The 13346-nt window shown below is 34.7% G+C and overlaps 1 pseudogene; it reads right to left on the bottom strand.

The window, feature by feature from the left end:
• Positions 1 to 222: 222 nt before the first annotated feature.
• Positions 223 to 4877, bottom strand: LOC129293103 (endo-1,4-beta-xylanase 5-like; annotated as a pseudogene).
• Positions 4878 to 13346: the final 8469 nt, after the last annotated feature.

Raw genomic sequence — 13346 nt, 5'->3', positions numbered from 1 at the left:
AGAACTTATTATGCGACAACCTGCCTTATCTCTCACGGATAAAACAAATTACACTACACATGAGCTTTCAGAGTCACCTTGGTTATGTTAAGGTCATGACTTGGAACGGACACTGAAATGGTGAGTGGAATTAGGCAAGCTTGAGTGAGTGATTTCCACTTCATAATCTCATGAAAGAGATAGGCCTCGTACAACCCACTGGCATCAGTTTGACCTCTTAACCTATTGAGCCCATCTCTTCAGAATCTTATCAACTACATCTCCTGTGGGCAAGTTCTTGAAATTGTTATCTGTCAAACACATCCTGTAACATCCCTCAGGCTTCCACGCTGCCCATATCATAATTCCCTGAACCTTTGGATGAGACAATGCCTCCCTCAGAATCTCGTCCAGGAGCTGAGCCTGCTCAAATTCCAAGAGAAGACAAAACTTAGTTGGGAACTGTCAGACACCTAATATTCTGTTAGATTAGTTAGAATAGCTGTTAACTGAATTGTTATTTTTTTTTTTATAACAAAAGTTTAAGTGAGTTGGATTCTAGAAGCTTGTTAAGGTTAGAACAGCCTCAAGCTTCCAAAAAGCGTGTAAGAATATTTACAGATCGCTCACCAACAAAATCTTTACATCCAACAGGATCACCAACCGAATTTGTTATTAAGTTGTACAGATTTTACTTACTTGTAAGACTATATATATATGGTTGTCTTACTTTTATCATCATCAATAATATTCAGTATTCCTTTCTGGACTTGGTTTCAGAAATTATATTTAAACCTAAAACAGCTTATCACTTTTGAGGTATCACCAGTGTTTGTGTCATGTTCATATTCTCAGGGATTATAAATATACACTCTATAGAACATATTGACAGCACTAATAATAAACACATTTTGATTTGTCTTATTAGTTTTACCTGGTTGGGTTGGCTATTAACATCCCATTCTGTGAGCCAAATTGGCATTCCTAAGGCACCGAGCATGTCAAGGGAAGCTCCATGTAAGCCATGTCAAGATTAGTGAAATGGCCCTCAAGCCCGATTCCAACAGGCCATCCACTGTAACCATGGAAGCTTTGTATATCTTTAAAGCCTCTGAATGTACTGTACTGGTGTTGCTTGTAGTATATCTTGGTATCCTCAATGGTGCCAAAATCATTCATGAATGGTATCGCTGATGCATCGAGATCATGAGCGACCTTATAAATACTAGCTGATGCATTGCTCCCAAGTGTGCTTTCAAGGAAGAATAGTGAACATTTTCGTTCACAACATCCCAGGAAATCACCTTGTTCTTGTACCTCGTCATGATTGATGCCTGCCTTCTGGACACTGCTTCATTGAGTTGAGCTGGAGAGAGTGAATGGACCCAACTAGGTTGGAGAGAAGGATTGTCCCAGTGAACATTATGGCCACGAACTGAGATCCCATGTTGTTGTGCAAAATGAATCAAGGCATCAGCAGCAGAATAGTCCTCTTTCCTTGTACTGGCTCGTTCACGAACCACTTCTTGGAAGGTGGCGTATTTGAACCTTGGAAGGTACCAACTTTGATAAGCCAGGTTGGTGAGGATATTTGGGTTTATGGTACAACCAATAGGGATGCTTGTTGACTTCTGTTTGATGTTTATCTCGGAGTTTGCTAATGGTTTTCCTTGTCATCAACGCTTGCAATTGCCCTTTCCTTTACGTGTCTACGAGAAGGGAAAGAAAAGTGCTCAATTCAGTAAATCCCATTTTTCTCCTTGAAAAGATGATAACTAAGGAATTTGAGTCCTCCGTACTTCATAAAATTCATACATTCAGGGGAAAACTGATACAAAAGAAGAATGTGCTCGTGAGTAAGGTTCATACGCAATATTTCACTGATGATCATCACTTTTCTCCCTGACCCTATCTGAAAACTATGTAATTTAAAGACACTCTAATAGTGAGACCGAGACAAGTTGAGGGTACTAACATGCCATGACATAGATGGATAGACAGAATCTGAGGTACTAAACAACAAATTGATTGTGACACTACTTTGGTAAACTGAATTTCATTATAAAAGTAAATGCAAACAAAATAGAATCAGTAGAAAGAGCCTTAACATTAGTATTTGAAGCTAATTACCTGCTCCATGCTCTGATATTGGTGAGACTTCCATTGCTCTTTGGTGAATGGTTGTAAGGAGACGCTGTCGACCCATTTCTACAGAAGCATTATTGCTCTGCACAAGTTTGGCCTCCATTAATAGTCAAGGAAGGAGGATATGAAAACCCAACTTGGGAAAAACAAAAACAAAACAAAACAAAAGAGGAGAATGGTAGGAAGTGGAGTTCATCACTAAGAACAAACATTTATCAAACAGTTTCTGGACAGAAGCAGGAGCAATATCAGATGATAGTTCAAAGTAAAAATACCTCAAAATATAGGTCAGCAGGGCCTGATGCTTCTTCCACTGTGAGACCACCCTTGAGCATGGACCAACAGTTAGACTTAACAATAGCAGCACCAGCATGTTTCAAGCCATTTTCTGTTTGAACAATGCTGCTACAAGAACATCACCACCACCACCACCATTCACTTGTAGCCAAGCTGCAATGAACACTAGTGATTAAGCGAAAAGAGGAATATAAAAGTTGGAAACACTGTCATTAACAAAAGGTTATTGAGTACCAGAGACTATGTACAGATTGTCCTTTTCTAGATAGAGTTTCTGAGAAACACTGTCATTGGGTTGATTTCTGCTGTGAGCCACAATGTATTTATTGCCTCTGGATTCTCTGTGTTCAATTTTGGCTTCCCCAAATGGAGACCACCCTTGCAGGTCTTCATCAAGTTGAGGGTTTTCTGATGATTCCTCCACCATACTGAGGTTCTTGAGGATTTGGTAAGCACTAGCAAGAGTATGATAAGTTATGATTAACACCAAACTGATGAACTTTAGGGTTGACAACTGAAAATCGATTATCTTTTCCTTTTTCCTTTTTCAATAAAAAGGCTATGCAAAATCATGCAAACAGAGAATCTTAAATCCTCTTTTTTTTTTTTTTCAATTGCATTAACCTCTTATAGCTGAACAGGTCAGTGGGAAGGGTAAATTAATATGTATTGGTCAACTAATTTACATATTGGCTTCCTAATAAAGTAATAACCATGGTTAAAAATAATATTGCGGTCTCCAGTTGTATAAACTTAGTATCTACAGTGACGTCCTTCATAGAATGAATTGGTGTCTAATCTCTAGTCAGTCTAGTGATTTGATTGAAAGTTTTAGATCAATCACTAGCCACCACTACTTGGTGAAGGCCTTATTCCCAACAAATTGAAACTTTCATAATGCTGCTCATCAATGTTTCGGACTTGGTGATAGTAATGTAATGAAGCTTTTTAAGAAACCCTTAAAAATAAAGAGAAAAAAATATAACTTTTGGTATCTAAATTTAGATTCAAAACAATTCAAATATTATAATTTATTGAGTTAATAATTATAGGGACTGAATTTTTTTCAAATTAAAAAACTATAAGGACTATATTGTTTTTGAATCAAGAAACTATGTGACTGTGTATTTTAAAATTAAAGTTCAAGTGAGAGAAAATTTAAGGACTAAAAAATCATGTTTTCCTCAAAATTAACTTTAAATCTTTGAACATATTGAACGAGGTTAAAAGATTTATAAGGCTAATCTTATATAACCAAGAGCCAGAGTAAAATCTAATTGCTCTAATACAGTTCTAAGATCCACTATTTAGATTCCTAAGACTTAATAAGCTTAACTAAGCTCTACCGAGTATATATATTTAAAAAAAAAAAAATCTTAGCTTTGGTTTAAATAAGATATCTCGAGCCAAATCTAAAATTCTAGCTTACCTCAATGCAGGCCGAATAATCATAAGTCAAGGTATTCCTTACCAAACCTGCAAGGAGTAAAGAAATCGATTATTATATGCTCATCCGATTGTAATTAACTTCTACTTAATTGCCAACTTGATTTATTATTTCCAAATGTTGTCCCAAGGTCCCCATAATAACAAATAATCAGCCACGAATTGACCTAGAAATGAATTTCAATTTAAGTTATCGATGTTGCTTCAAATCCATCTGATCGTAATTCAATATTTCAATCACACCCGCATTCTCAAAGGGTGCTTGAGGGAAAAGTATTTTCTTTAATTAAAAAAACTAATAACATGAGTTTTGTATGCTTCACGAAATTTGAAAAAAAGAGTAATTGTAATTGTTTCACGAATCATCAATAATGAAATTTACTGGAATTTTTATTTTATATGTAAAATATAAATTAGGTCATTTTAGCCTTTTAGGTTAAGCCTGTACAATTTAAATGGAGTTTGAGAAACTATTGATACCAAATTATTGAATTTAATAAAGAAATTAATAGGACAAAAAAGATGATAAAAATTGTAAAAGAGGAGCCTAATTACAAGTCAAATATATCAAATCAAAGATACTATTTATAAATTCTGGCTTCTTATAAGATTATTATTAGACAGATAATATATCATATTATGGTTATTTTTATTTGAAGTAACTATCTTACATTTAAATCGATCATTTCTATAGATTTTTTATCCACATAAAATAAGGAAACATAAAATATCACATTTCTATAGTCCCAAATGCGCGCACCCCTCCAATTTCTAGAAGCAAACAAACCCCTAATATTTTATTGGATAAATATTTAAGCATGTATTGGAAACCATAGAAAACATGGATTCTTAACCACGTTTTGCAAAAAGTAATGATGATCATATATATATATATATATAGAGAGAGAGGAGAGAGAGAGAGGGGACGAACAAACCAAGTAAAATGAAGGTACACATCAAAAGCAATTTTTCATGATCTTGTGCCCTCCCTCCATAGCCTCGAGTTTTTGATTCAGCTTCAGAATTTTATGTGAACAAACCAGAGGTCTTTCTAAAGATATGAATATATACCGAAGAGCAAAGCAGCATGTACTGAAGTAGAAGCCAAGTACTAGCAATGCCTTGAAGAAACTAACCATATAGATGAATGCATCAATGGTGGATCTTTGTTCTAAAGATAAGAAATATAGGTGTGTATTTCTTGCCTTGAAGAAAATATGCCATTTCTGGTTTTCTACTCCCAAATAAGCCAATCATATTGTAATAATTTTGTGTTGGACTTTCTACATTTTTTAGTTTTCATAATTGTTTGAACTTAGATTTATTAGTCAACATATGAGGTATCAGATCTCACATTTATTGTGTATATTTCACATTTATGACATTATAACTTAACTCATGAGTGAGGTACCAGATCAATAAATGTTTGAGTTGTTTTTTTTTATGTGAAATACTTTTTTATTTATTTATAAATCATTTTTAATATGTTTTACTAGAATTAAAAAATTTAAAATTCATTAATCTATCTTAATATTCAATAAGTTTTTAACTTTATATCCCCATTATATTATAGGCTAAGATATATTTTTTGTCCTTGACTTTACATAAAATATTATTGTGGTCTCTTAATTTCATAAAGTGTATTTTAGTTCTTTAATCTTAATACTGTTAATTTAAATAATTATTTTTCTGTCAATCATTGTTATTTTTTTAAAAATTAAATTTAATAAGTCAACATTTGAGAATATTTTGTTAATATTTAAAATTTTAATGTAATTTTTTTTTGTGATGAAACTAATAGTGTTAGAGTTAAAGAATTAAAAATATACTTTTTAAAATTAAGGGAAAAAAATAAAATATTATGTAAAGTTAAAAAATTAAAATATATTTTAACCTATATTATGTTATATTATATTTTATATATTATGTACTTTTTCTCACAAATATTCAGTGGGAGTAAAATAAATAAATTTTTAATTAAAAAAATTAATTTAATGACATGATTTATATATAGAATTAAAAAACATTCAATTTTTATTTTATAAATATGATTGGAAGGAGTATTTAGTACAAAAATTTAATAATAGAATTAGTGTCTTTTTTAAATTACATTTGAAAGACAAAAGAGATTGAGATCTTATATTTATGATTAGGTCAAATTATCTGACTGACTCCTAAGGGAGTAACTTTTTGTGAGACAATTGGGGAAAACATGCTCCTATGTTAGATACGCAGACCATTCACTGTTTAACTTATTAATGTTTATGAATTAATATTTAATTCACAAGTATGTTTAAATTTTTTTAAAGGGAACATTTATTACTTTTTTGAAAAATCAGGTTATTACAATTTTATAATTCAGAGTTTTTATTCGTAAATGTTGCTCTTATTCAAAAACTGCACCACCGCATTACAATCCTTTTGGAACTAAAGGACATACCTTGGACATGAAGTTAACGTGAATGAAGTTTTACCCGATCAATGGAGATGTGAATAGGAGAAGTCCTTATATCCTAACTTACTTCAAGCTTGACCTAACTTATTTATTAAATGATGGGCCCCATGGCACAGGTGACATAACATTAATGGCAACGAAGCCTGAGGATGGTAATCATGAGCATGGTGACATAGAAGGAGCCCAATACTTCCAATCCAACGTACCTAAAGACCCATTGCAACATATTGGAGGTCCAATGACAAGAGCCCGAACCAAAGCTATGAAGCAAGCCTTGTTCAGTCTTGTGCAAGAAGTTCAAGAGCTTGGAGAGCATTGGGGCACTCCCCTCAAGTCCAAAGGAGAGCATCTATATGTGTATAATGTATTTAAGATCCAAACTCATGAAGAGTCAAGCCCAAGAGATGCAGACCTTAGCCCAATGCAAGGAAGACTACAAGTTGAGCCTCTTGCATGCAAGGAGACATGAAACCCTAGTAAAGAAGTCAAGAGTGGCGTGATTTCAAATCCTTTATGATCCCTTGATTGTCTCCTAAATTATTTCCTATTTTAATGGTCCTTTGATTTGATTTTCTATTTTGAGTCTAGTCAAAGGTTAGAATTAATTATAATATTAATTTCTAAATTTTGTAATCCCATAATTTTAGGATCACATCTCCTAAATTATGTGGCTAAATATTTTATCATTATTTCTCCTTTTAGTATTAGGAAATTAGGGTTTTAATTTTAGGAAATATTTTTTCTATAAGCCTATATAAATTAGGCATGCTCCCTATTGTAAACAACACAGAAGTTGAATGAAATTATTCATTTTAGAGTTTATAACTCTTGTGAGCCTTAGTGCTTTGTGGTGGTATCCCGTGTGAGAAACCGACGTGATCAAGAGCGTGATCAACTCTTGTGGTGTCTTCGAAGGTTGAGGTTCCTAGAGGCAGGTGCTCTAGAGGATCTTCTCCTTGATCATTATCCTATTGTTTACTTCATACCTTTCTTTATTTCCGTCATAAATTTCGTCCCTTTCTTTTTTGTTCTTGTGTTTTTGTTGTTTCAGGGTTCTGTCCCTAAACTAGCACGATTCTGCTTGCGTCCCTATCAGATTGGCATCAGAGCTTTGGTTGCTAGTTTTGGTTTAAATTCTTGTCCTTCCTTCTTCTTTTTCATCTTGAGTTATTTTTTTTTTGTGATCATCTCTTATCTACCCCATCTACTTCTATCTTTTGGTTTTTCTCTTCTTCATCTTTGTGACTTTTTATCTTATGTGAGTTTTCATTTTATTAGCCTTCTAAAAAAAAAGAAAAAAAAATACCTAGAAATTCGTGCAAAAAAAAGGCAAAAAAAAAAGTGTTAGTGTGTTGAGAAAAAAAAAGAGAAAAAAAAATCCGAAAATTCAAAAAAAAAATTTACAAAAAAATATATTGCTGTGAGTTATGACTGTAGAAAAAGGCTATTCTTGAACTCCAAGTCACCAAGAGGTTACTTAAAGAGAAAAGTCAACTTGGGTGATAAGAAAGTCTTTTACGTTGATCACTTTCTTATTTTTATTTTTGGTAGCACTTTTCAAATTCTCTACTCTCTTATTTGCTATTTGTGCTACTCTCTTATTTTATTTAGTTTTTTTTTATTTTTGTCTTTGAGTATTTGACTCTTTGACTTTTATTTCTTTCTTTCTTATTTTTTGTTGTCACGTGTGGTTTTTCCTTTAACAAGCTTAATTTTATTTGAAAATTTTGCTTTCCTATTTGTTTCAAAATTGCAAAAAAAAAAAATCCTCTTTTCACCTTGTGCTTGTTTTCTAGTTTCCTTAATTTAGAAGATATTCACTTGATTGTTCCTTAGTTTCTTGATTTGTGGGTTTCACCATTGGATTCTATCCACAAGCTTAGTGAGTGGTAAAAGGCAAGTGTGTTTTTCATCATTAAAAAAAAAAAAGCCATTACTTTTTTTTTTGTGAAACACGAGTGACTTTATCTTGAGAGTAAACACGTGAGTTTGTGTGTGTGAGGACCTATTTTTATCTTATATGGTTTCTAGTGCTTCTGTGAACATGAGTAACAAGGATGAATCCCCTAGTATTGATATGAACTCTGTTTTAGAACTTATCAAAACACAGTTGCAGCAGTTTCGCTTGGAACTTGATCATAGGTTCCATAAAGAGGATAAAGATGAGCCGGAGACTTCCTCTTCTAAAGGAAAGAAGCATAAGATCCCCAGCGATGATGAGGAGTATGAAGAACCCCCTTCTCCTAAGGGAAAGAAATCCTCAAAGCGTGGTGTTGACTTACCGGACCAAAAAGTAAAGTATCCTTCATTCAAGGGTAGCAACAATCCAGAAAAATACCTTGATTGGGAAATGAAGATGGACCAAATCTTCATGACTCTTGATTTGTCTGAGTCAAGGAAGGTAAAAACTGCTTCTTTGAATTTCACTGACTATGCTGTTTATTGGTGGCAAGATTTACAGTACAAAAGAAGCCAACTTGGGAAAAAGCCTATTAAAACGTGGGAGAAGCTTAAAAGGTACTTGAGAAAGGCTTATGTCCCCAGCTACTACTATACAGAGCTGAATAGAAAATTGAGAATGTTTTCTCAAGGATCTATGACAGTGGAGGAGTATGTGCATGAGTTGAATATCTTGAAGTTTCGTGCAAACATTCAAGAAAATGAACGTGAAGCAATGTCAAGAATTATGGATGGCTTGAGGCCAGAGTTGAGAGATAAGCTTGACTTGTACACTTTTGTGGACAAGGAAGAGCTCATACACAAGGCTATAAAGTTGGAGCAGAGAAATAAGAACAAACGTTCCAAGTCCTCTTGGAAAGACTCCAAGACAACTTCCAAATGGAAGGATTCCAAAGCCAAAGATACATCCCAGGCCAAGGAAGAAATAAAGACCAAGTATGAGGGTAAAACTTCTAACCCTAAACCTTCTTCTTATTCATCTAACACTTCTCCTATTAAGTGTTTCAAATGTCATGGTGTGGGCCACATGGCGAGAGATTGTAGCAATAAAAGGGTTATGATCTTGAGAGATGATGGTGGCTATGATAGTGTGCATGAAAGTGATAAAGATGATGCTGATAATGTTGATGATGATTCTACCTCCCATGAATCAAATGATGAGCTTGAATGCAATGGTGTAGTTGACTCTATCTTGGTGGCAAGAAGAGCTCTCAATATTCAACCAAAGGAGGATGATGAACATGAGCAACGCGAGCATATTTTTCACACTAGATGCTTCATCAAAGAGAAAGTGTGTAGCATGGTAATTGATGGTGGTAGTTGCACTAACGTCGCTAGCACTTTACTTGTAGATAAATTATCTTTACCTTTAATTCCACACCCTAAGCCCTACAAATTGCAATGGTTGAATGATTCTGCTGAAATTAGGGTTTCTAAGCAAGTGTTGATTACTTTCTCTGTTGGAGTTTATACTTGTGATGTATTATGTGATGTAGCCCCTATGCTTGCTGGACACTTGTTATTAGGTAGGCCTTGGCAGTTTGATAGTAAGGCTACTCATGATGGTTTTAGAAATTGTTACAAGGTGCCTTTTAAAGGCAAGACTGTTGTATTAAATCCTCTTAGACCCATCCAAGCCTATGAAGATCAACTAAAGATTACTCAAGATTACAAGCAAAGGAGAGATCTCCTTGATTGTGGCATGAGTGAGAGAGAAAAGAAAGAGAGTATTACTTTACTTGAAAATCAATCAAAAGAGAGGAAAAAGAGTGGTGAGAAGGTGAGAAAAGAAAAAAATAGAATGGTGGGAGTGAAGGAAAATAGTGAAAAAAAAATATTATTGTGTGGGAAAAGTAAGATTCAAGAGGCTTTGATGAGTGAGCAAGCTCTTATTGTAATTCCCAAGAATATTTATTTTTCTACTAATACTTTTGACCCCACTTTGCCTTCTAGTGTTGTCTCTTTGTTGCAGGATTATAGAGATCTATTCCCTGATGAAATTCCTGATGGACTTCCTCCCTTAAGAGGAATTGAGCATAGGATAGATTTCTTGCCTGGAGCTGCTATTCCAAACAAGCCTGCTTATAGGGCTAACCCTGAAGAGACTAAGGAGATCCAGCGCCAAGTAGAGGAATTGATGATGAAAGGCTTTGTGCGTGAGAGCCTTAGCCCTTGTGCTGTCCCTGTCATCTTGGTGCCAAAAAAAGACGGATCTTGGAGGATGTGTGTTGATTGTAGAGCAATCAACAAAATCACTGTAAAGTATCGTTACCCTATCCCTAGACTTGATGATATGCTTGATGAATTACATGGTGCTTCTATCTTTTCTAAAATTGATCTTAGAAGTGGTTATCATCAAATTCGTATGAAAGAGGGTGATGAATGGAAAACTGCCTTTAAAACTAAATTTGGATTATACGAATGGTTAGTTATGCCTTTTGGTTTGACTAATGCTCCTAGCACTTTTATGGCATTAATGAATCATGTTTTTAGAAAGTTTATAGGCAAGTTTGTTGTGGTTTACTTTGATGATATTTTGATTTATAGTAAATCTTTGACTGATCATATGAATCATCTTAAAAATGTGTTTGACATCTTGAGGGAATATAAATTATATGCTAATTTTCAAAAGTGTTTCTTTTGCATGGACTCTGTTATCTTTTTGGGATTTGTTGTTGGATCACAGGGAATTCGTGTAGATGAGGAGAAAGTTAAGGCTATTCGTGAATGGCCAACCCCTAAGAATGCAAGTGAAGTGAGAAGCTTCCATGGCTTAGCAAGCTTCTATAGGAGATTTGTTAGGGATTTCTCTAGCATTGCTGCCCCTCTTAATGAACTTGTTAAGAAGAATGCGACCTTTAAATGGGATAAAACACAAGAAAGGGCCTTCCAAACCCTAAAGGATAAATTGACTAATGCCCCTTTACTTGTTTTGCCTAATTTCTCTAAAGCATTTGAAATTCAATGTGATGCTTCTATTGGTATAGGTGCTGTTTTAATGCAGGATTCTAAGCCCATAGCTTACTTCAGTGAAAAGCTTCACGGCGCAGCTTTGAATTATTCCACCTATGACAAAGAGCTTTATGCTCTAAAGAGGGCCTTAGAAACATGGCAACATTATTTGTGGCCCAAGGAATTCATCATTCATTCTGATCATGAAAGTTTAAAATTTCTCAAGTCTCAAGGTAAGTTAAACAAGAGACATGCTCGCTGGATGGAATTTATTGAAACCTTTCCTTATGTGATTAAGCATAAGCAAGGTAAAGAAAATATCGTTGCTGATGCCTTATCTCGAAGGTATACATTACTTTCCTATTTGCATGCTCAATTGCTTGGTTTTGAGATTCTAAAAGATCTTTATAAAACTGATCCTGATTTTGAAAATATTTGGAAATCTTGTGAAAATCATGGATCTGGTGATTTCTTTAAATTTGATGGATTTCTTTTTAAGAAAAATAAATTATGCATTCCTATTTGTTCTATGCGTGAGTTGCTTACTAAGGAAGCACATAGTGGTGGTTTGATGGGACACTTTGGTGTAGATAAAACTTTGGCTATTTTGTCTGATCATTTCTTTTGGCCTCACATGCGGAAAGATGTCATATCTGTTTGTGATAAATGCATTAAATGTAGACAGGCAAAATCTAAGATCCAACCTCATGGACTTTACTCTCCTTTACCCGTCCCCTCTCACCCTTGGGAACATATCTCTATGGATTTTGTAATTGGATTGCCTAAATCTTCTGCAGGCAAAGATTCCATATTTGTTGTTGTTGATAGGTTCTCTAAGATGGCACACTTTATTGCTTGTGCTAAGACTAATGATGCTGTTAACATTGCTGACTTATTCTTTAAAGAGATTGTTCGTTTGCATGGTTTACCTAAGACTATTGTGAGTGACAGAGATGTGAAGTTTCTTAGTCATTTCTGGCGTACCCTATGGCATAAATTAGGGACTAAGTTACTTTTTTCCACTACTGCCCATCCACAAACTGATGGTCAAACTGAGGTAGTTAATAGAACTATGACTACATTATTAAGAGCAATAATTCAGAAGAATTTGAAGAATTGGTGAATTGTTTACCTCATATTGAATTTGCTTACAACAGGGCTGTTCATTCTTCTACTTCTTATTCTCCATTTGAAATTGTTTATGGTTTCAATCCATTATCTCCTATTGATATTTTACCTTTGCCTTTCTCTGAGCATGCTAACACTGATGGCAAGGAAAAAGCTAAGTTTGTGCAGGACTTACATGCTAAGGTTAAAGCAAATATAGAGCGAAAGAATGAGCAATATGCCAAGCAAGCTAATAAAGGCAGGAGACGTGTGATCTTTGAGCCTGGAGATTGGGTTTGGTTACATTTAAGGAAAGAGAGATTTCCTAATCAAAGGAAGTCCAAACTTCAAGCTCGAGGAGATGGACCTTTTCAAGTTTTGGAAAGAATTAATGATAATGCTTACAAGATTGATTTGCCTAGCTCTTATGGCAATGTTAGTGCCACATTTAATGTTTCTGATTTATCTTTATATGATTCTGCAGATTCGAGGACGAATCCTTTCCAACTAGGAGGGAATGATGGGCCCCATGGCACAGGTGACATAACATTAATGGCAACGAAGCCTGAGGATGGTAATCATGAGCATGGTGACATAGAAGGAGCCCAATACTTCCAATCCAACGTACCTAAAGACCCATTGCAACATATTGGAGGTCCAATGACAAGAGCCCGAACCAAAGCTATGAAGCAAGCCTTGTTCAGTCTTGTGCAAGAAGTTCAAGAGCTTGGAGAGCATTGGGGCACTCCCCTCAAGTCCAAAGGAGAGCATCTATATGTGTATAATGTATTTAAGATCCAAACTCATGAAGAGTCAAGCCCAAGAGATGCAGACCTTAGCCCAATGCAAGGAAGACTACAAGTTGAGCCTCTTGCATGCAAGGAGACATGAAACCCTAGTAAAGAAGTCAAGAGTGGCGTGATTTCAAATCCTTTATGATCCCTTGATTGTCTCCTAAATTATTTCCTATTTTAATGGTCCTTTGATTTGATTTTCTATTTTGAGT

Source organism: Prosopis cineraria, unplaced genomic scaffold, assembly GCF_029017545.1.
Source record: "Prosopis cineraria cultivar Desert tree isolate PC_DT_omini unplaced genomic scaffold, ASM2901754v1 PC14, whole genome shotgun sequence".
In the NCBI taxonomy this organism is placed as follows: domain Eukaryota; kingdom Viridiplantae; phylum Streptophyta; class Magnoliopsida; order Fabales; family Fabaceae; genus Prosopis; species Prosopis cineraria.
This window is presented reverse-complemented; position numbering and strand designations above follow the sequence as displayed.